The 23523-nt window shown below is 41.3% G+C and overlaps 1 protein-coding gene across 1 annotated transcript in view; it reads left to right on the top strand.

Annotated features, from left to right (window-relative positions):
* The first annotated feature begins 14346 nt into the window (after nt 1-14346).
* The window catches only part of LOC140481627 (uncharacterized), a 295437-nt gene continuing 286260 nt past the window's right edge, over nt 14347-23523 (top strand). The window contains exon 1 of the transcript XR_011961566.1: nt 14347-14505. The gene's annotated coding sequence lies outside the window, so the exon portion shown is untranslated. The remainder of the gene's footprint in view (nt 14506-23523) is intronic.

A 23523-nucleotide genomic window follows, 5' to 3' on the forward strand; every position in this document is an offset into this window, starting at 1 on the left:
TTGCGTGTAAGAGCTCTTCTGGATAGAATTTTATTACAATATTTTTAAAAAGCGAATAGTGATGAAAAAATGTTTTTCTAAATGGAGAGAAAGATATCACGATTAGATCATTATTCATTCATGGCATGTGAGTATCAATCACTGGCAAAGCCAACATTTATTACTCATCTTTAATTATCCTAGAAAAGGTATGAAAAGCCAAATTCATGAATTGCTGTGGTTCATCTGGTAGAGGTGCAATCACAGGGCAGTTCGAGCATTAGTCCTGATTTTGACCACTCACAATGAAGGAATGGCAATAGATTTCCAAGCAAATATGACTTGTACAGAAACATGGAGATGGGGTGTTCCTAAGATCATGATGCCCTTGCAGGAGAGTCAGAAGCTTTTAAAGTGTTATTAAAGGTATATTATTTCTCTTTGCCTGCAAATAACAGGATTCTTGTGTGTCTGGCTTCCAGATGTGCAAGTACACCACACTAGAAGTTTGACTGCCAAATCTGAATTTGTTGTCAGAAAGGTTGTTAGCACATGTATGATTATTGAGCAAATGTCATCCAACAGCAATCACATCTAAAGTTGGGTAATAACTATCCTGATTAGAGCATTTCTCTCCGTATATCATGAAAACTCCTGAATGGACCTACTTACATTACTTTTGGCTTGCAGTCTATCTCTGATTAGCATAGAAGGGTAAGGTATCTTGAATGTTTGATTAACAGGTGAAGCTCACCCACTGCTAATGTTTAGTAGCAATATGCATGGTTATTATCACTAAATGCTTGCTGCAACCAATTCAGAAAGTAATTTCTTTTCTATCACACAGATGAATAGCTCGCTATGTGAATTTTTAGTTCCAGTGTGAAGCTGTGTGTGTAGGTTGTACATCCCAAAGATTGGTGGATCATATCAAATAGCTTATCCCTTTTGCTGCTCATAACAGGCAAGGCACTGCTGTACTCAACATGTCCAAAACACAACATGTCCAACTTGAGATGTGATACAGCAGTTAGAAATCATTTGCTAAATAATTCAAAATCCAGTAGAGTTATGCTGATAACCAATTTAGGATTATCAGTTCGGCTTGCAGTGTGGTGCCCTTGCATGTACTGGAAGGTACATATATCAATAGTCAGGGCCCATTTGCACCCAAAACTCAATAAAAACAGGTGACAGACATGTCTTTTTCATTTTTTCATTTTCCAGGAAATGCATTGACTAATCAAAAATCACTTACCTGGTTTAAAACTTAGACAATGCTTGGCAGTTAACTGTCATTTATTATCTAATTAGTGCATTATCCATGGCAATTTCTCTACTGATCAGAATCTATTTGCCAACCAATTAGCACACTCTTCTCATACTGTATAAATGTTGGTTTCCTTTCTATTCTAGCAAATTGTTGAAGAGTGTTAGATGGAAAAGTTTAAAAAGTGCCTTTTTTCAGTCTTATTTAAGTTTTGTATGACCAAACAACTATTTATGAATAATCTATAAAAACCCTGACTTAAGTATAAGGAGGGTAATTTTAAAGGTTCTGGTTTGTTAATAAAAAGACTTACAAACATACAAGAAAATGTAGATGATGCTGGACTTTCAGGGGAACAGCCAAGCATGAACAGCCATGTTTCTGGTATCAAGACTGGTTCCAATGTAATGAGGGGTACATCGGGTTCCAAGCGATCAATTGTGTTAGGAAACCTTCTAGTCAGGGGCACAGACAGATATTTCTGCAGTCAGCAGTGAAAAATCAGAATGGTGTGTTGCCTCCCAGGTGCCAGGATCAAGGATGTCTCAGAGAGGGTGCAGAATGTCCTCAAAAGGGGAGAGGGACCAACAGGAGGTCATTGTACACATTGGCACCAACCACATAGGAAGGGGAAAGGATGAGATTCTGAAGGGAGAATAGAGAGTGTTGGGCAGAAATTTAAAAAGGGTGTCCTCAAGAGTAGTAATATCTGCATTACTTCCGGTGCTACGATCTAGTGACGGTAGGGAAAGGAGGATAGAGCAGGTGAATATGTGGCTGAAGAGCTGGTGTATGGGAGAAAGATTCATATTTTTGGATCATTGGAATATTTTCTGTGGTAGAAGTGACCCGTAGAAGAAGGATAGATTACATCTGAATTGGAAGGGGACTAATATACTGGCAGGGAGATTTGCTTGAGCTGTTTGGGAGGATTTAAAACTAGTAAGGGGTGGGACGCAGGAAGATAGTGAGGAAAGAGATCAATCTGAGATAGTTGAGAAAAGAAGCAGGTCAAATAGTCAGGGCCGGCAGGGACAAAGCAGAGAACAGGGCAGGACTGATCAAGTAAACTGCATTTATTTCAATGCAAGAAGCCTAACAGGGAAGACAGGTGATCTCAGGGCATAGTTAGGAACATGGGACTGGGATATCATAGCAATTACAGAAATGTGGCTCAGGGATGGCTAGGACTGTCAGCTTAACATTCCAGGATACAAATGCTATAGGAAAGATAGAAAGGGAGGCAAGAGAGGAGGTGGAGTGGCGTTTTTGATACTGGATAGCATTACAGTCGTACTGAGGGAGGATATTCCTGGAAATACATCCAGGGAAGTTATTTGGGTGGAACTGAGAAATAAGAAAGGGATGATCATCTTCTTGGGATTGTATTATAGTCCCCCTAATAGTCAGTGGGAAATTGAGAAACAAATTTGCAAGGAGATTTCAGTTAACTATAAGAATATTAGGGTGGTTATGGTAGGGGATTTTAACTTTCCAAACATAGACTGCGACTGTCATAATGTTAAGGATTTAGATGAAGAGGAATTTGTTATAAGTGTACAAGAAAATTTTCTGATTCAGTATGTGGATGTACCTACTAGAGAAGTTGCAATACCTGGTTGGAGTGGTGCTGGAAAAGCACAGCATCCAAGGAACAGGAAAAATTGATGTTTCGGGGAAAAGACCTTTTTCAGGAATGAGTCTGGGAGCCTCGGGGGTGGAGAGCTAAGTGGGAGGGGGTGGGGCTGGGGAGAAGGTAGCTGACAATGTAATAGGTGGATGGAGGTAGAGGTGGAGGTGATAGGTAGGAGAGTAGGGTGGAGTGAATTGGGAATCCCTCCACTCCCATCTACTCCCAGTAGGACCAGTTCCACCACAGAACACACCAGAAGGCCTCCTTCTTTAGAGACTGTAATTTTCCCTCCCACATGGTTGAAGATGCCCTCCAACGCATCTCGCCCACGTCCCGCACCTCCGCCCTCAAACCCCACCCCTCCAACCGCAACAAGGACAGAACACGCCTGGTCCTCACTTTCCATCCCACCAACCTCTGCATAAATCGTATCATTCTTTGACATTTCCATCACCTCCAAATGGACCCCAACACCAGGGATATGTTTCCCTCCCCACCCCAATCCACAAAGACCGTTCCATCTGCGACTACCTGGTCAAGTCCATGCCCCCCAAAAACCCACTCTCCCCTCCTGGCACCTTCCCCTGCCAATGCAAGAATTGCAAAACCTGTGCCCACACCCCCCTCCTTACCTCTGTCCAAGGTCCCAAAGGAGCTTTCCACGTCCATCAAAGTTTCACCTGTACTTCCACATGTCATTTATTGTATCTGGTGCTTCCGATGCAGTCTCCTCTACATTGGGGAGACTGGACGCCTTCTTACAGAATGCTTCAGAGAACATCTCTGGGACACCCGCACCAATCCACCCCACCACCCAGAGGGCGAACATTTCAACTCCCCCTCCCACTTTGACGAAGACATGCTGGTCCTGGGCCTCATCCACCGCCACTCCCTCACCACCCGACACCAGGAGGAAGAACGCCTCATCTTCTGCTTTGGGACCCTTCAACCCCAGGGCATCAATGTGGACTTCACCAGTTTCCTTATTTCTCCTCCCCCATCTTACCCCAGTTCTAACCTTCTAGCTCAGCAACATCCTCATGACCTGTCCACCTGTCAATCTACCTTCCCAACTATCCGCTCCCACCCTCCTCTCCGAGTTATCACCTTCACTCCCACCTCCATTCACCTATTGAACTCTCAGTTACCTTCTTCCCAGCCCCACCCCCTCCCACTTATCTGTCCACCCCCCGAGGCTCCCAGCCTTATTCCTGATGAAGGGCTTTTGCCCAAAACATCAATTTTTCCTGCTCCTTGGATGCTGCCTGACCTGCTGTGCTTTTCCAGCACCACTTTAATCTTGACTCTAATTTCCAGCATCTGCAGTACCCACTTCTGTAAAGGTGCAAAACTTGACCTACTTTTGGGAAATAAGGCAGGGCAAGTGACTGAGGTTTCAGTGGGGGAGCACTTTGGGGCCAGCAACCATAATTCTATTAGTTTTAAAATAGTGATGGAAAAGGATAGACCAGATCTAAAAGTTAAAGTTATAATTGGAGGAAGGCTAATTGTGACGATATTAGGCATGAGCTTTCAAAAGCTGATTGGAGGCAGATGTTTGCAGGTAAAGGGACAGCTTGAAAATGGGAAGCCTTCAGAACTGAGATAACGGGAGTCCAGAGACAGTATATTCCTGTCAGGGTGAAAGGAAAGAGTGGTAGGTACAGGGAATGCTGGGTGACTAAAGAAATTGAGGGTTTGGTTAAGAAACAGAAAGAAGCATATGTCAGGTATAGACAGAAGAGATCGAGTGAATCCTTAGAAGTGTATAAAGACAGTAGGAGTATACCTAAGAGGGAAATCAGGAGGACAAAAAGGGAACGTGAGCTGGCTTTGGCAAATCAGATTAAGGAGAATCCAAAGGGTTTTTACAAATAATTAAGGACAAAAAGGTAACAAGGGAGTGAATAGAGCCCCTCAAAGATCAGCAAGGCATCCTTTGTGTGGTGCTACAGGAGATGGGGAGATACTAAATGAGTATTTTGCGTCAGTATTTACTGTGGAAAAGGATATGGAAGATATAGACTGTAGGAAAATAGATGGTGATATCTTGAAAAATGTCCATATTACAGAGGAGGAAGTGCTGGAATCTTGAAACACGTAAAAGGTAGATAAAGCCCCAAGACCTGATCAGGTTATCCTAGAACTCTGTGGGAAGCTAGAGAGTTGATTGCTGGGCCCCTTGCTGAGATATTTGTATCATCGATAGTCACAGGTGAGGTGCCAGAAGACTGGAGGGTGGCTAACGTGGTACCATTATTTAAGAAAGATGGTAAGGACAAACCAGGGAAATATAAACCTGTGAGCCTGATATCAGTGGTGGGCAAGTTGTTGGAAGGAATCTGGAGGGACAGGATTTACACATATTTGGAAAGGCAAAAACTGATTAGGGATAGTCAACATGGCTGTGTGAGTGGGAAATCATGTTTCATGAATTTGAATGAGTTTTTTGAAGAAATAACAAAGAGGATTGATGAGAGGAGAGCAGCGGTCATGATCTATATGGATGTCAGTAAGGCATTCAACAAAGTTCCCCAGGGAGACTGGTCAGCAAGATTAGGTCTCGTGGAATACAGGGAGAACTAGCCACTTGGATACAGAACTGGATCAAAGGTAGAAGACAGAGGGTGGTGGTGGAGTGTTGTTTTGTCACACTGGAGGCCTGTGATCAGAGGAGTGCCACAAGGATCGGTGCTGGGTCCACTATTTTTTCATAATTTATATAAATGATTTGGATATGGACATAGGAGGTAAAGTTATTAAGTTTGCAGATGACACCAAAATTGGAGGTGTAGTGGACAGTGAAGAAGGTTACCTCAGATTACAACAGAATCTTGAGCAGATGGGCCAATGGGCTGAGAAGTGGCAGATGGGGTTTAATTTAGATAAATGCGAGGCGCTGCATTTTAGGAAGGCAAATCTTAGCAAGACTTATACACTTAATGGTAAGGTCCTAGGAAGCAACTTTTTCATGCAGAAGGTGGTGCATGAGTGGAATGGAGTGCCAGAGGAAGTGGTGGAGGCTGGTACAATTGCAACATTTAAAAGGCATCTGGATGGGTATATGAATAGGAAGGGTTTGGAGGGATATGGGCTGGGTACTGGCAGTTGGGACTAGATTGGGTTGGGATATCTGGTCGGCATGGATGAGTTGGACCAAAGGGTCTGTTTCTGTGTTGTACATCTCTATGACTCTATGACTCTTTGGCTATAAAGGAAGTGTCATGACAGAAAAGCAGAATCATTCCCAGCACTTACCTCCTTTCTAAAAACAAATTGGTGGCATGATTACCATTTTGTATTTACTATCTCTTTATTTAATTTATCCTAATGTGCAACAAATGCAATTATTTACACTAGATTGTACCTACCACCTATCTATCAACTTTATGATTCTCCTTATAGTCTCCTGAAGATTGTTACTATATACTTAGAGTCATAGAGACATACAGCATGGTAACTGACCCTTTGTTCGAACTCATCCATGCCGATCAGATACCCAAACTCAACTCATCACATTTGCCAGCACTTAGCGCATATCCATCTAAACTCTTCCTATTCATATACCCATCCAGATGCATTTTAAATGTTGCAATTGTACAAGTCTCCACCACTTCCTCTGGCAGCTCATTTCATACATGCACCAGCCTCTGCATGAAGGAGACCTGAATTGCATGCAATATTCCAAAAGTGGCCTAACCAATGTCCTGTACAGCCTCAACATGACCTCCCAAATCCTATACTCAATACTATGATCAATAAAGGAAAGCATGCCAAATGCCTTCTTCACTATCCTATCTCCCTGCGACTCTACATTCAAGGAGCTATGAGTCTGCAATCCAAGGTGTCTTTGTTCAACAACACTCCCTAGGATCTCACCATTAAGTGTATAAGTCCTGCTAAAATTTGCTTTCCCAAAGTGCAGCACCTTGCATTTATCGAAATTAAACTTCATCTGCCGCATCTCAGCCCATTGGCCCATTGGATCAAGATCCCGTTGTAATCTGAGGTAACCTTCTTTGCTGCCCACTACACTTCCAAATTTGGTGTCATCTGCAAACTTACAACCTCTTCCTCTTATGCTCAAATCCAAATCATTTATATAAATGATGAAAAGTAGTGGATCTAGCACCAATCCTTGTGGCACTCCACTGGTCACAGGCCTCCAGTCTGAAAAACAACCCTCCACCACCACCCTCTTTCTTCTCCCTTTCAGCCACAACGTCAGGCTCACCAGTCTATAATTCCCTGGCTTGTCCTTACTACCTTTCTTAAACAGTGGCACCACGTTAGCCAACCCCTAGCCTTCCTGCACCTGATCTATGACTACTGATGATACAAATGCCTCAGTAAGAGGCCAATCAATCACTTCCCTAGCTTCCCACAGAGTCCTAGGGTCCACCTGATCAGAGTCCTGGGGATTTATCCACTTTTACACGCTTCAAGACATCCAGCACTTCCACTTCTGTAATATGGACATTTTTCAAGATGTCACCATCTATTTCCCTACATTCTATATCTTCCACGTTGTTTCCCACAGTAAACACCGATGCAAAATACACTTCTGTTTGTTTTCATGGCCCCATTTGCATTAGATTAGATTCCTCACAGTGTGGAAACAGGCATTTCGGCCTAACAAGTCCACACCAACCCTCCGAAGAGTAACCCACCCAGACCCATTTCCCTCTGGCGAATGCACCTAACACTACAGGCAATTTAGCATGGCCAATTCACCTAACCTGCACATCTTTGGACTGTGGGAGGAAACCGGAGCACCCGGAGGAAACCCACACAGACACAGGGGGAACGTGCAAACTCCACACAGACAGTCGCCCAAGGCTGGAATTGAACCTGGGTCCCTGGTGCTAACCACGGAGCCACCATGCTATGCTGTCTTTCCTTCTTTTTTATAAAAAATGTATTCGTATGATGTGGACATCACTGGTTAGGCCAGTATTTATTGCCCAGAGAGCAATTAAAAGTCAACCACATTACTTGGGTGGGGGGGGGGGGGGGGGGTTAAGGTGGGCCCCTGGAAACCATGCAGGCAGGTCAGGTAAGGACAGCAGTTTCCATTTCTAAAAATACATTAGTGAACCAGTTGAGCTGTTTCCCCCAACAATCCACAATGGCTACATAATATTCATTATGCTTCTAACTCCACATTTTTATTTCAATTTCAACCATCTGGCAAGGTGGGATTCAAACCCAGGTTCCCAAGCATGACCTGGGAAACTCTGGCTTTAAAAAAACCTAGTGATAATACCACTAGGCCATTGTCTCTGCCCTTTCATCGCAACTAGCCAGAGATCACATTTTCACACAATTGTGCAAAGAGCTAAAGGGCTAAATAATGAGACATTTCTTCATCTAGTGGGCTGTTAATATCTTGGACACACTATCTGAAAGGTTGGGGGAGAGTAGTAGAATCAGGTTGCACAGGAACTTTCCAAAGCAACTGGACAAGTGCTTGAAAAGAACTAATCTGTAGGATTTGGGGGAGAACATCCACAACTGTGGTTGGAAATTGGCAGTCCTTTCAAAGAAACAGCACATACATGGGGCAAATGACTTGGCCCTGGCACAGTAAATGTCCATGTCCCACAATCAGACGCTCTTATGCTGACAATGCACAATCGACATTCCTGACCAATGCTAACACTGGTGAAGAAGTGGCTGGACTTTTCTTACTATTTGAAATGAAGGCATGAGGTATGAGAGACAAAAAAGACTAATCTATTCTCCAGAGATTAGCAATAAATTTCAGTTTCATTATTCAAATACAGCGGTATCTTGCATTTACTGGCGAAATGAAATTGCATGAGAGCTATCTCTTGTCATAATAACTGGTAACCATTAAAAGATACCAGGATCCTAGGCGGTGTCATTAACTGTTCACACCGTTTAACCAGATAATGAATGTGACAGGCAGTTGATCAGTGTAACTGCAGAATGAGTGATCCCTACAATTACACCCACCTACTAGGGCCGCTCTTACAGCTCCGGCGTGTACACAGATTGACAGCGTGTGAAGATTAGCAAAGGTTAACTACCCATTTTACACATTCTCATTGGATCCTGTACTGTCAGCTTCAGACCAGCAGAGTCGACTAGACCGGACTTGCTTTAATCAATCGAACGTAAGCATCATATCACAATTTGTGCTTCCCACTCTTCACACTGTTTAGATTAGACGGATCCCATTTTTTTTGATATCATGGAAACGAGGAAAGAAACAAATTAGGAGGAAGCAAACGTGGACAATCAACTTGTGAGGCAAGGTAGTAGAAACCAGATATTCGTGAAACTTGGCAGAATCATTGCCAAGCTGAGTTACTGTCTGAGTGAAGGATTATGCCCTCTCTAACTTGAGACATATCTCTCAAATTTCAGGATTTAGGACTTCCTCCCAAAAGGTATCATTGAAAAAGAAATGTCATAAAACATTGCACTGAGGCTAGTTACCGGGCTGATTCACTTTGTACATACATTGACGGTACCTTTGAAGTACGATGATAGGTTGAAGACAAATGTGAACCCTGAACTTTTCATACACGGTTACACTTGAGAAATTCAGGATCGTGGGGCAGGACAGAGGTTATACTTTAAAGAAAAGGTTGGGATGTAAAGTGTTCATTTCTGGGGAGGCTGGCAGTGAGATGTCAAGTTATTGATAGCTCCCAGCGTTTTCTGTTTAAGGCAGGATTCGTGAATCATGGAAACAGTTTACCGAGGAACGAGTAATTAAACTGCTTGACTGTTCACAGTACAGTAGTCCCATTGTTTCAGTCAGTATTTGCCCAGGGGCCTGAGTTTCTTGGCTCAGGGTTTACTCTGTGCTCAAAAGTCTAGCGCTGGCGAGCTGCAGCATTCACTAATTGAAATACAATGGCCGGATTCAAAATTGACAGGAGTTATCAGGGAAGATGGCAATCCGTCGAGATCTACTAAGCTTAGTCCCATCATAGTCGAGGTTAGATATTTCCTCATCACCTTGTTCAGATATGTTATTACACACTTCTGCAGAAGGTAGAACATTAACCTGAGCCTTCACGGCCAGTTAGGGACACTACCACTGTGCCACAAATTCTCCTACATTCAACTTTAAAGATATTTCGCATCAATAAGAAATAACCATTACTACGAACTAACATAAATTTGGAATATTTTTAAGTAACCTGTTCAGTGATTTTAAAACATAACTCTAGAGTAGGTGGGATTTAAAACCAGGCCACTAAGCTTAGAGGCAAGAACATTACCACTGTGCAACAAGAGCTCCTACAGTCAAGGCTATAAGAAACAACGCATTATTAAGTAATTTGATTTATTTGTTACTGACATCTCTCCAATAGTGTGGTATATTGTCCAGGTATATCCCAACAACTACTATATTGAAACAACAACTTTGGGGCCTCACAGCGCCAGGGACCCGGGTTCGATTCCCGCCTCGGGCGAATGACTGCGTGGAGTTTGCACATTCTCCCTATGTCTGCGTGGGTTTCCTCCCACAATCCAAAGACGTGCAGGTTAGGTAAATTGGCCATGCTAAATTGCCCATAGTGTTCAGGGATGTGTAGGTTAGATGTATTAGTCTGGTGTAGATGTAGGGGAAATGGATCTGGGTGGGTTACTCTTCGGAGGGTAAGGGCCTGCATGCACAATGTAGGGATTGTATATCTAACTAAAAGTAGGACAAATCCAATCTGACCTCTAAGCCAGGAGGTCTGGGTTCAAGTCCCACTGCTCCAGAGATGCGTCCTAACACCTCAGAACAAGTTAATTAGAAAATATGATTAAACCAATCAGATAGAGCTTTTGTGGCACAGTGGTTGTATCCCGATCACCAAGCCAGGAGGCCCAGGTACAAGTTCTACCTGCTCCAGTGGTGTGCAATAACACCGCTGAACAGGTTGATTTGGGTGATTTATCCCCTTCCTTTCCCATACTTTTGGTGGCCTGTATTGCCCTTAATGGGCCTTGAATATAAATTAATTAAATGGAAAGCATGGTTGGTTTACTGGTGGTGGTTAATCAATGAAAAAAAAAGCCACCAGATTTTTGATCATGCAGAAAAAGAATCCAGTTCTGTATAAGAACACTGCTGGATATAAAAACGTTCTGATGTAGTCCATGACAATATACAACACGAATTGGTCAACATTCAGTCTCATGCTGACAAGTAGTCATTGACATGCACACCAGGCAAAGACCATCTCAATTAGGAGAGAATCTAATCATATCATACATTGTATTTTAAAAATTAAATTATTCAAATTCCCTACTATCAATATCCCGAGCATTACTATTGCCCATAAATTGAACTGGATAAGCCATATAAATACTTTGTGTAAAAGAACAGATCAGATATTAGGAACTCTAAAGGAGTGTAACTCACATTGTGACACCCAAAATCCTGTCCATTATCTATATAGCACAAGTCAAGAATGTGATAGAATACTCCATTTTACCAGATAAGTGCACCTCCAAAAACAGTCAAGAAGTTCATCACTATCCAGGATAAAGCACCTCCACTTGACCAGCACCCCATTTTTGACTTAAATATCTATTTCATTCACCACCGACACACGGGGACAGCAAATTGTTAGAAGGTGCACTACAGGAACTCACCAACGTTCCTTCTACCACACCTTCCAAAGCTGCAACGTCTACCATCTAGAAGGACAAGGGCAACTGATGTACGAGAGCAGCACTACTAGAAACTTGCCCTCCAAGTCACACATTATCCAGACTTGGAGTGATGTCATACTTTTTCTCATTTTCTAGATCAAAATCCTGGATCTCCTTTCCTAACAGCACTGTGAAAGAGCTGACTACAGTTTTTCAAGAAAGCAGTCCTTGGGCGAGGGATGCAGACTTTTACCAGCGATGCCCCCATTGTGTGATAAAATAAAACAAAAATTGCAAGTGAGTACTGAAGGACTGAACAAATTATCTATTTTTTCTGTAAATAAGATAAGGTTGAATGGTGATATGCTATAGATTTGTAATATGAAGACTGCTTCTGACAAAGTAAACACAGAACAGTTGTTTCTGCTTGTGGGAGAGCCTAAACCTTTAAGTCATTATTCTAAGCTAGTGCCTAAAAAATATCCATGAGGGAATTCAGGAGAATTTTGTTTTACCCACAGACTGGTGAGAATGTGCAACTTTACCAAATGAAGCGTTTATGGCCAATAAAAGTTTTGGGACAAGTTCTTGTGCAGTGGTAATTTTCCTGTTTCTGAACCAGAGGATCTGGGTTCAAATCCCACCTTCTTACAGTATGTCAAGATGGGCTATTTCAGTATCTGAGGAGTTGAAAATTTTTTTAAAAATCTACATTTCAGAGGAAGTTAGATAAACAAGTGTGGGAGGTATGGAGCAAGGAGTAGGAGCAATCTCATGTTGCGCCGAATGATCTGCTCCAATACTGTAAACTCGATATTTTGCCACATTCGGATTTTATGAGGTTGATGAGAATGGTGAGCAATTTTGACCGGGCGCCATGAGAAACTCTCCCTTCAGTAACGGTGCTTCTTGCACCTTGTTCCATTGCTTGGTAATTGGCTTTTGGCTGTAGTTTTACATGTATGTATAGACATATATGCAGTTTTGTTTTTAAATCCAGGCTGTGATTTGAAACAGTTGCTGTTCTTCTGGTACTGGCCGTGGAGAGTTCAGCCTGCTCTGTGAAGAGAGAGATTTTGCTCAAGTCTTAGATTACATTCTCTCCAGTCACCGGTCGCCACTAAGCATGGAAACTGAATTCACCACAAGCTGAGAGTTCCATCGGGGTTTTCTGCGGATTGGGGTGTGGGTGGGTGGGGTGCAGGTTCTGCTGTTGTTGTAATAAACTGTTCGTGGTTTTAGGAGACAAGCATATGGGGAGGGGGGAAAAGAAACACCCTCCAAGTGAATCAAGTCAGTCATTCAGGGGTTAAGTGAGGAAGGAGGTGAAGTTTCTTTATTCTGGCAGGACCTGAAATATCTGTCAGAAACAACCCTTTCCCATGAAAATGCTCTGGTATTATATAACTGGTTCCCAGAGATGCACAGACTCCTTTTGACTCTCCCGCAGAACCCGGTAATTCAAATAAGTTGCACTTAATCATTTAATGAGTGTTACTAAATGATACACATCTTTGATTGTGAATAAATCTTTGTATTTTTGGCTGGGCTTTCACTGGGAGTTGTGCCACGGATTGACCGAAGAGCAGTGTGACAACACTTTGATAGTGCGATTTCAGCAATGAATGCATCTTTGTACTTCGGTCAATTCAAAGACTGCCACCTGTTGAAATTAAAACGGAGAAAAAAGGATCCCGAAGTTAGTGCGAGAGATGAAACAAAAGATCCAGCTGTCAGGGCCTTAAGGATTCACTGGGGGCCTGACGGATAAACCCCCTGCTGCGGGGAAACTTACCTGCCAGAAACAGGAAAGCTCTTTGTCACAGAGAGTGGCGGTCTTGGACTGGCGTGAATTGTTAACCATGTCAGCAAGGTCAATAGAGCAGGCAGAGAAAACGAGAGAGAGAGGGAGAGAGAGAGAGAGAGATTACCCTGAGAAATACCCCGAAACTGATCGAATTACTGTTCTTTTTGAAGTGATTACGATAGGTAACAATTATTAAAATAAATCCATCTCTTTCTTTTAAACACGTCGATTTTTTTTTAATTGGGCAAAAATATCATAGATATCTATCAATCATCTCCCATTGACAAAGTGGATGGAAGGAGCTCCTGAGTCTGCCGCTGCTTTAACTGGGTGACATTAAAGATATGAACTGGATTGCTGAGTCTAACCTTTGCAGAAATGCACCAATAAAGATAGGCCACATGTTCTAAAATGTAATCCTTTCCATTTTATTGGTCTTGGGTCACCGAGTTTGGGGAAACAGACTAGGCTATTGTTTTCTTCTATTTAAAAAATAAATCAAAGTGTAAAAAAAAAGGCTTTATGTAACAATAACTTCACCATCCTTGGTGAAGTTTTGGGGGATTTTAGTGCGGCTTACTTATTGTTGTTGCTTGGAAGGCTTTTAATGAATCATAATGGCATGGGGGTAAGCGTATATTTTTGGGGGCATGTGTCACCATTCAGAAACTCGTGAATGACAACAGTATTCACATATACAAGTTTAAATATTTCAACATTTGGTTGTTCCTTCAGGATTAAGTCGATGTTAGTGGGTTACAGTTAAATGTTAATGTTACTCTGCCACTCTATAAATCGCAAGGATACCGCGAGGAATTAAACCAGATAATTATCCTGTTTTCCCATTCTTTTGGAAGTGCCTTGGTGTTGTGGTGATGCCTGCTAATCCCTGTCCACACTTTTGTAGTTCCCACTTCATTTACACTTCAGCTATGGGGGAAAGGTTGAACATTAACAATGGGTTCAGTGGCTTATTGTTGCGTTTTGTATAAACTGGAACAGGCTCGAGTGAAACAGAAAGACGGAGCATTCGTCTCCAGGCAGGTAACATCCACTTGTAGGAACTTCGATACAAGCCTGAAGCCATTGCTTGTCTTCGGCCACTGGCCCTCTCTTAAGAAATGGGATGCTGGGTTGGATATTTGGAAATGAGATATCACCAGTTCTGCCTCTGGAGGAACTGAAGTGGTAAGTTCGGGTTCTTTTGAAAACAACTGGATATCCAGATTCCTAAATTCTGTACTTTGAGGGTGGGCCACTCAAACTTGTCAGGAAGCTGGTTGGAGTTTACAAAGGCTGGTATTTAGAACAATTATCTTCAGATAGATGTGAAACCCTAAGATTTAACTCATTTGCCCAGTCTCCTCGTGGAAAAGAATTCTTTCGAACCGCGGTGAAATGATTCTAGAGAAGCGAAAGGATTGCTATTTAGAGCGTGATAGCAAATTGCTTGGGTTATTTGATTAGGTGGAGCTTTCTTATTTCTCGCTCTCTCCGCTAGTGAAGACGTCATCAGCAAATTGAATAACCCTAATGGATTTGTCAGTTGAAAATGATATGCCGAATCATGTGGAGCTGACCTGTTCACATGCAAAAACTGGATAGCGTCTGACAGGACTTGGCATGACATATCAAGGCACTTACTCACCAAGAGAACTTGACAACGCAATTGCTGTCATAAGTAGCAATCACCACTGCAGGCTCTAAATAAATTGCAAATTGTAGTTTAGGCAAAAAAAAGCGAGGTCCCTTCCAAAAAAAAACTTCTGGATGTCCTATTCGATTTTGGAACTTTGTATAAATGAGAGAAACGAAGCGGCCCGATTTAAACCCCTTTTAGAAAATGCGAGTTAAGTCTATTGTTCACTGTGGGACTATCCACTGACTGATTGCTAATGCTAATTTATGTAAATGCTGTAAAAAGAAAAAAAAACACATTTTGTCTTTTTGCCAGCTCTCTCATTAATCGGTAAACAGTGTATCCTTGGTAATTACATTCCATATTTGCTAAACAAAAATTGTGTAATTAAAATAGATAATTATTTTACAGGATGCACATCCTGAACTGTGTCCTCGATAGAACTGCAAAGTCTCGCTATTGTTACTTATAATGCAACAATTCTTAACAATGTTCAACATAAATTAGACCGAAAACAGTTAATATGAAAATACAAAAATTAATACTTGGCACAACACCTCGGCCTGTGTATCTAGCATTATAAACGATGCAATTTCTGCCGCCGGCGAGTACGTTAACCCACAGAAGGGGATCAGGAAGTTGAAGATTCTAATAGATTGGACATAGTTGGGATCTGCGATTAGACTATAGACTATAGACCCAAGAAGAAACATTTCAGGAATGAATTACGTTCAGGATATATTATCGATCTTGATTGTTAGAAGTGTAAACCAGGAGGAGGCAGATGGACTCTGTCAACTCGTCAGTTAAGTTTAAACATCATTTACATCTCGGCAAAAAACCATATCTCTAGAATATTGCGAAGTTTGAGAGGATTTCAATCAATAGCAATCTTTATTTAGTTTTGAATTCAGTTCTTCATTGCGTCTTCTTTAAACACAAGTTTAAAGTTATCTGCATTACACCATTACAGCTCAACGCTTCCTGATCAGCAATCGGAAGGGAGAGTGACGTTCAATTGTTTGGATATCCGCACCCAGAAATAACTCGCGTTTTCTGTGAATATGCTACAATTCCTCTCCTCTCACTACTGCACGCTATCTTTTATTCTGGGCTTTATTTCCAGATTGCAGCCCCATTATATGCACACAAATCATTTGTAGGAGGAGGTGTCAATAAAAAACCCCCACTTTTTCTGACTTTCTCTTGAATGCAGTCCATCCAGCCCAAGTTAACTCCACTTGAAAAGAAAATTCACCGGGTTTACAATCCAATTAGTTTTCAGGTTATTGACTTTGAAAGCAAATTTGATAGTTTGACTACCTTAAACCATTCAACACTACTTAGTAGCTTTCTTTTTGCTGTCTCGTGTTTGGGACAATAGTGATGTGTTTGTTTTCGCCTCACTGTTGTCTATCTCTGACCAACAGATGAATGATTTTCTTTCTGGCTTGTGACTACTAGCCATGCAGTAGGAATTATATTTGCACTGCTTTGCTGTAAACCGAGTTGCGGATCTGCTCTAACTGCATCTTCCAAACACTCTTCAGCGTCGATTTCCCACTCTCCTCTCTCTTTAGCAAGCCCTTCCAAATCCTGTAATCCCCTCCTTAGCCCTTGTTAGCACCTAACCTTCCCTGTCTTCATCCATTACTCCTAACTACAAGCTAAATCGCATTTCTACCCCGTCCTTTCTTTTTCAGCGGCCTATTGTGCTCATCCATCTGATCTGTGGTCTTTTTGTTGCACTTTCGGACCAAGACCCGACAGTCATTATTTTCTCTTTTATCGTCTGCTGTCTTCCTTTGATTAGACTAGTCAGCCTTGACATTATGTTTCCGAGAGATCCTATCCATTACCCTGTCAGCAGGACAAACTGCAAAAAAAAAACCCTAGCTGAGTCTCTACAGAAGGTGAGACACGAAATCATCAGCTATCTAAAGCTAATTACCCTGGGCTGAAGTTAATTAAATACTTGTTAGCAGCAGCAGGCACAGCAGCCTAATTAAAGTTGTCTAATAATGGCACATTTGACACATGAAATTCCTACAAGGTCTAAATAAATTTGAACGGGGCAGATTATAGTGCCCGATCTGGATGGAGAGAGTCAATTTATTGATGTTGCAGCTCTCGTTTTCCTGCTACAAAAGGTTCTTTTCATGCACGGCTATTCTACTGACAAACTCATTTCAAGTGCTTAGATAAAATACCCTAGTTAATTGATTAGAAACAATCCAGTAATTAAACCAATATATCAATTTGTAACAAGATTGTTATCCCCTGGGTGTCCTGGACATACCGGAGCTCCTCCTTGTCACAGGCAAAGGCATTCTGAATTGTCCCTACTTCAAAAGGAAGAAATGTTTATATAACTGATTGACTGACTAATAATTTGACTAAATATACAGATGTGATTGTAATCATTAAAAAAAATGCTGATTATAACAATCACACTTAATATAAGAATGGAATTTTATAAAAGCCTGATTGAATATATAAACGAAGAACAAATAATGCCCTTTAATATCATAATCCAATTAAATCCATGCACTATATTATCATACCCTTTTAATATAAATGTTTATAGACCAATGAAATGCATCATTGATTGCAATAATTGAATTAGTGTCTGATTAAAATAATCCAATTAAATGTAAATAAACACTTGTAATTATCCAATTAAATATCATGTAATCATTTACAATCAATGTATGCTTTAGGATCCAACTAAATATTGTTTTCTTTCTGGTAATAATCCAAATAAACGTGAAAGTTTGAGTATAATTATTTGAATCTATTAACCTTTAATTATTACCGAATATGACTTGATCAATGTGCTTCTGCATTAAATGTATAATTTACTTAAATTTATGATGAATACATCCGGGAAAAGTATAATAAAATTTACCAAACCAGAATGAAAAGGTTGGCGCATTTCAGGGGCAAAGCGCAAGCCGAGTTTCCGCTATCCTTTGCGTTAAAATCTGTTCCCAGCCGTCCAACTGACATTGTCCAAACTGAAGACAGTACATCACAACTGGCCGTTTCAGCTAACAGTACCTCTTGCAGTCCGTCGCTGAGGCTCTGAAAGTTGAGGCGTTGAATGCAAGGACGCTAATAGGAAGGCCTTAAAAGCCTTTTAGTGTAATTTATTTTAAATTCACTAGGAAATTGATAACAGTACCATTTGTTAATGAGGCTGGTGTGCAACATATTAGTCATTTTCAGTTATTTAAATTCTGATTACTCAGGCAGTAAAGCAAGTTATTGCAATGCTCCATTTTTGTGGTACTTCAGCTGGAGTAATCAAGCTGCATCCAGTAACCACTTTTAGGAAGGCTATTTTTAATACTCCGTTCTTTTAAAAAAAAACCTGTCTGATTTATGTTGGGCGATATGCAACTAATAGGGTTGGGGAGAAAGCATTTCAAGCAATCCCTAGACCAGCAGGTATTACCCATCCCTGATTGCTCTCCAGAAGGTGGTGGTCAACGACCTCTTGACCCACTGTTTTTTTGGTGGGGTTGGTGGGAGGTTGGAGTTGGCGCGTACACACAGTACTGCCAAGAAAGTTTTTGACCTAACATAAAGAAGGACTGGCGATGTATCTCACATTAAGATACTATGGAGCTTGGAACGTAACTCGGAGGCAGTGATGCTCCTATGTAACCACCCTTTATAGGTCCGGATTACCAACTGTACCCAAAATGAAAACTTTGCTCCAACTGATGCATGCATGAATCCCTTTCAAAAATATTGATTGTGTACGGAGTGTTGCTGTCAAAGCCACATTTATTGCCCATCTCTAGTTGTTCCCAGAGAGTGAAGATCGGCTTTGACCCTAAAATGCCACTCATCAGTTAGTGTGATAAAAGTCTTCCATCACGGCTGGGGCTCCATCTCTCTGTGGAGAACAGGGCGGTAGTTATATTTTACATTCCAATATTGGCAAATGAAACTGGACCAGCTCCACAAGATCAACGCCTCGCCTCCGAATCCCTTTCAACTTGAACAAACTCCGAGTATCGAGCGGATCTGGATGGTCGTACCGAAAAGCACGCTTAAGAAGTTTGACATAATTCGAGATGTGGGACAGGCGGTGATACGAATCTGTCTTGTCATGGCCATAAACATTTTCATATCAACCAAGACGAGGGTTAGTCCGAGACTCAGAAGCTTTTTTTAGTGGCCCAGAAGATGAGGGGGAGCGCTACTTGCTGGAGATTTGCTTTTTTTTACTCATGGGACTTTGGGAACAGGGTTCAAACCTCATACCTTCCCAGTCTCTCAAGACTCACAAAGCAAAGAAGCTTCAGAGAATTCTGGGAATGTTGTCCCTGATCAACGATGGTCCTTACAAAGATGGGCTAGAGTACGGGGGTGGGGGCGTGGGGTGGTGGTGGAGTGATGAGGGAGATTTCGAGGCCAATGTTTTCCTACTCCATTGTGATTGTGGGTCTCCTTGATGGATACAGTGAGGAGATAGGCGCTGTTGAAGGCATCATGGCGAGATTCAGCATTGCATCACTGTAGCTGGGAAACACTGCACTCACACTGAAACACTGGTGGCAGCAATAAGTATTGAATCTAGTGTGAGGGGCAGAGATCAAACTAACTGCGCCATGGTGGACGATGTGGAGCTATTTGCCTAGTTTGTAGCTATCAAGGTAAGCAGTGTAGTTGATCCTTATAAATAATGGACACTTTCAGGGGTTAGGAAGTGAGTCACTCAACCTGTTGCTGCAGATGTGTTGATAATGGACGGTCTTGTTTAGTCTGAACATTTTAATGTCAAATTATAGCACCTTGACCGTCTTCAGAAAGAAGAAATCTGTCTTTCACTCATTGCAGCTCATTATAGTGTTACAATCATCCCCGTCAACAACCGAACAAATGTGCCTGAAACTACTCTCTATCTGGAATTTGACTGCTCTCTATTTCTAGCTTTACGGTGAAACTGACTCAACTAACTTGATTCAACCATGCAAATTTCGGATGCTAAAAGCGAAATTAAAATTGAACTCCATATTCTTTCTCATTGTGACCGTTTTCAAACCTCCAATCTCTAACATTCTTCTCAGCTTTGCTTCGGGCTCTGGAGACGTGGATTGCATATCTTCACTGACATTCTGGAAATAGATTGCAGACTTCCTCCTTCGCCATTAACAACAGGCCTCTCAATCCACTGGGGGAGGGGGGGGGGGGCAGGAGGAGGAGGAGGATGGGTAGAGGAGGGCAGAAGGAGTACGAAAGAAAATAATTTTCTGCTGATTGCTTTTCACATTTGGCAACTTAATCTGTTTCCAAGGGAGAGATGTATTAACTAACCAGAAAGTGATGAGTTTACACCATTGCCCACAGGATATACCTGAGCAGGAGTTTGGAAATTGGCAGACCAGGGTGCAACACTGCTCTTCCTAGCAAATTTGCTATTGTGCACTTTCTGAGCAGTCGTAACCTTGTATGCCTCGCACTGTCTATGCATCTTATGATCTGTAAGCCCTTGTTTGCTATGATCTGACTGTACTGCTTGCAAAACAAATTTTTCACTGTACTTAGGTACAGGTGACAACAATAAATCAAATCAAAAATCAAACTGTATCCTCCAGAATCTAGAAGATCAATGAGCAAGCCTACAGGAGAGCAGTCAATGTGAGATTCTAAAACCTGCTTGATGCAAAGAACTTTCTTGAGAGAAGGATAACCCTCCTATTCAAGGAGAACAAATCAATCCTGATCAACAAGCATGAGCTGATGTGACAGATCTAAACACACACCTATCTATCCATTCATGGTCATTTTTCAATATGTTGTAATTTTTGAGAAAAGATATATGATGTAAAATATATTTCCATAAATTGGCCATAAATCTATAATCATGCTAGTCTTGGACAGAACATCTCCAGTGATATAATTTGGTAATGCTATTGTCAGAAAGTATTGGGATGCAAGACAAAGGCTCAGCAGAGAAAATGAAGCTGTAACATCAGTACTGAGATCAGTTTGTTTGGATCAAAAACAGACATTACTAGAAAATCTTAGAAGGTCTGACAGCATCTGTGGAGAGAAATAATGTTTAGGGTCCAGTGGCCCTTCTTTGGCACACATATCTTTCCAAATTTCCAACATCCACAGTTCTTTTGGTTTTTTTGCTCTATCTTGTTTGGATTGTACTTCTCAATGGTTTATTTGTCACTATGTTCATAATGTGTGTTACCTGTTCAGTACTCACTCTCACTATGATCACAGTGGTTTTGGGCTAGATGTTTATAGGAATAAAATGTGAGCGTTTGGTTGGATCACCAAAGGACTCAATTATCTCTTCTCATTCCTAATCTTGCTTTCACACACCACTTAGAGGACTAACTCATGGTCACAAATGGCCATATTGCACCTTCCACTTTACAGCTATTGAACTAATTCTAAAGCTTAGTAACTTGTTCAGACTTATTATGATGCATTTCTGGCACATATAGGATTTCAACACTGGCTTCTGGCCCAAAGGTAGGGATGCTACCATAGCACTACAAGGATTAGGTCATTGTTGTAGGGTTATGGGATACCAGAGGAAGTGGTGGAGGCCAGTACAATCACAACATTTATAAGACATCTGTATAGATATATGAATAGGAAGGGTTTAGAGGGATACGGGCCAAATGGCCATATTGCTTAGAGGACTAACTCATGGTCACAAATGGCCATATTGCTCCTTCCACTTTACAGCTATTGAACTAATTCTAAAGCCTAGTAACTTGTTCAGACTTATTATGATGCATTTGGGACTAGATTAGGATCGTTAGGATATCTGGTCAGCATGGATTAAGTGAACCAAAGGGTCTGTTTCTGTGCTGTACATTTCTATGACACTATGACTCTATGAGATGTAGGAAGAGAAGAAGATTATTCAGACCATTGAATGTATACTGCCATTCAATGAGATCAGACTAATCTGATAATCATCAACACCACTTTCCTGCCTTTTCCCCAAAACCCTTGGTTCTGTTCCTGATTGGAAATCTGTCTGTCTCCACCTGGAATATAATTAAAGACCCTACCTTAACAACCCCTGGGGTAACAAATGTGAAAGTGTTTTTGTGCACAGCAAGATCCAATAAAATAAATGAATAATTAATTGAAATGGTTGTGGAAGAATCCTTCATGTTAAGGATTATGAATAACCAGGTATTCACCAGAGGAAATCATGTTTCAAATTCCATTGCCTTCATATTTTACAATGTTCTTTCTCATTACCTGTGAGTTTAAGCTGTAAACAGACATATGCCACCAGAAGTGATCAAACACTAACCTTTAAAGCTGTGTGTAGAATCGAATGAACAAATACTGACTACAGGAAGGCTTGCATTGCTCCTGCAGAGAAATGCATTCAAACCATTCTGAAATCCTGAGCTTGTGGCTGTACAATGAGGTAATTAAGTCATTAGCAATTCAGTCTACTTATCATGCAATGTGACTCAAATTCAGTTTAACTGCTAATTCGATTTTAAGGCCTGAATTTCTCAACTTCTATAAAGGTTACTTTAGATACATTGTTTAAATCTAAGGATTAGATCATTCATAATTTCAGCATAAATCCTTGAATCATCAATGGCCAAATCTTTGTTTCAACCTTATTCAGAGATAGAATGCTGTGTTGTTACCCAATGTGATGAATGTGCTTTCTATTGGGCTATTACAGAAGGGAGCTACTGCATGATAGGCAAGCTGGGTTCTCAAGATTGTGCTCTCCAGTCAGAGTCCAGAAAAGTTAATTATGTAAGAACTGATGAAGGTCTATCCTGGACTTCCAGAAGTGAATTACCCAGGATAAATTCCATCTCCAATTCCCCCATTCAGTCTCCTACATAACCTGCCACTGCTCCATTCCAGACATTCACCCACATTGTCAGCTTTGAGTCCGTGAGCTCTCTGAGCAAAAGATTCCATTGTAATATTCAAAGAGCAGGGGAGTTTGCTGTTCACCATTAATTACATTGCAGTGTAGAGAACCTTGATATGTGCAAGTTGGCTCCAATATTTCTTATTGGATTAGTAAGAAAAAAGATACATTTGTTGCAATGTGTTCTTCAATGCCTTGTGGTTGTGAACAGTTATATAAGTTCAATTCTTTTGTTTGCTGAACGAAAGGTGTTCTTTCTGAAGAGTCAATCCGCTGTCTTCTCAGCCTTAGCCACTGTTTCCCAAAGTGCAGGCTGGGGCCCCAAGTGGTTGTGAGCACTGAGGCAGTAGGCTCTGACTAAGTTCCACCATTTTCACTCAGGCCTCTAAACACTGAATCTCCAAAAAGAGAAAACAACCTTTCTCAAATCACCATATCAGAATATTGAAGTTTTAAAATCCCCTGTGTCCTCTGTTCTAGTGAAAAATAATCACAACATTTCTAGTTCCTGCTCAGAAAGTTTCCAATCTTTAGTCTCACCCTAGATGGTCTACACAATCAAATGGCTTCAGCTCCTTTCCAACTATTTTCCCACTGTTCAGGTGTGTTATTACACATCTCTGGACCCAATGGTCTACTTAACTTGGAGGTAGACACTGTTACACCACAA

Source organism: Chiloscyllium punctatum, chromosome 9 (genome assembly GCF_047496795.1).
Source record: "Chiloscyllium punctatum isolate Juve2018m chromosome 9, sChiPun1.3, whole genome shotgun sequence".
In the NCBI taxonomy this organism is placed as follows: Eukaryota; Metazoa; Chordata; class Chondrichthyes; order Orectolobiformes; family Hemiscylliidae; genus Chiloscyllium; species Chiloscyllium punctatum.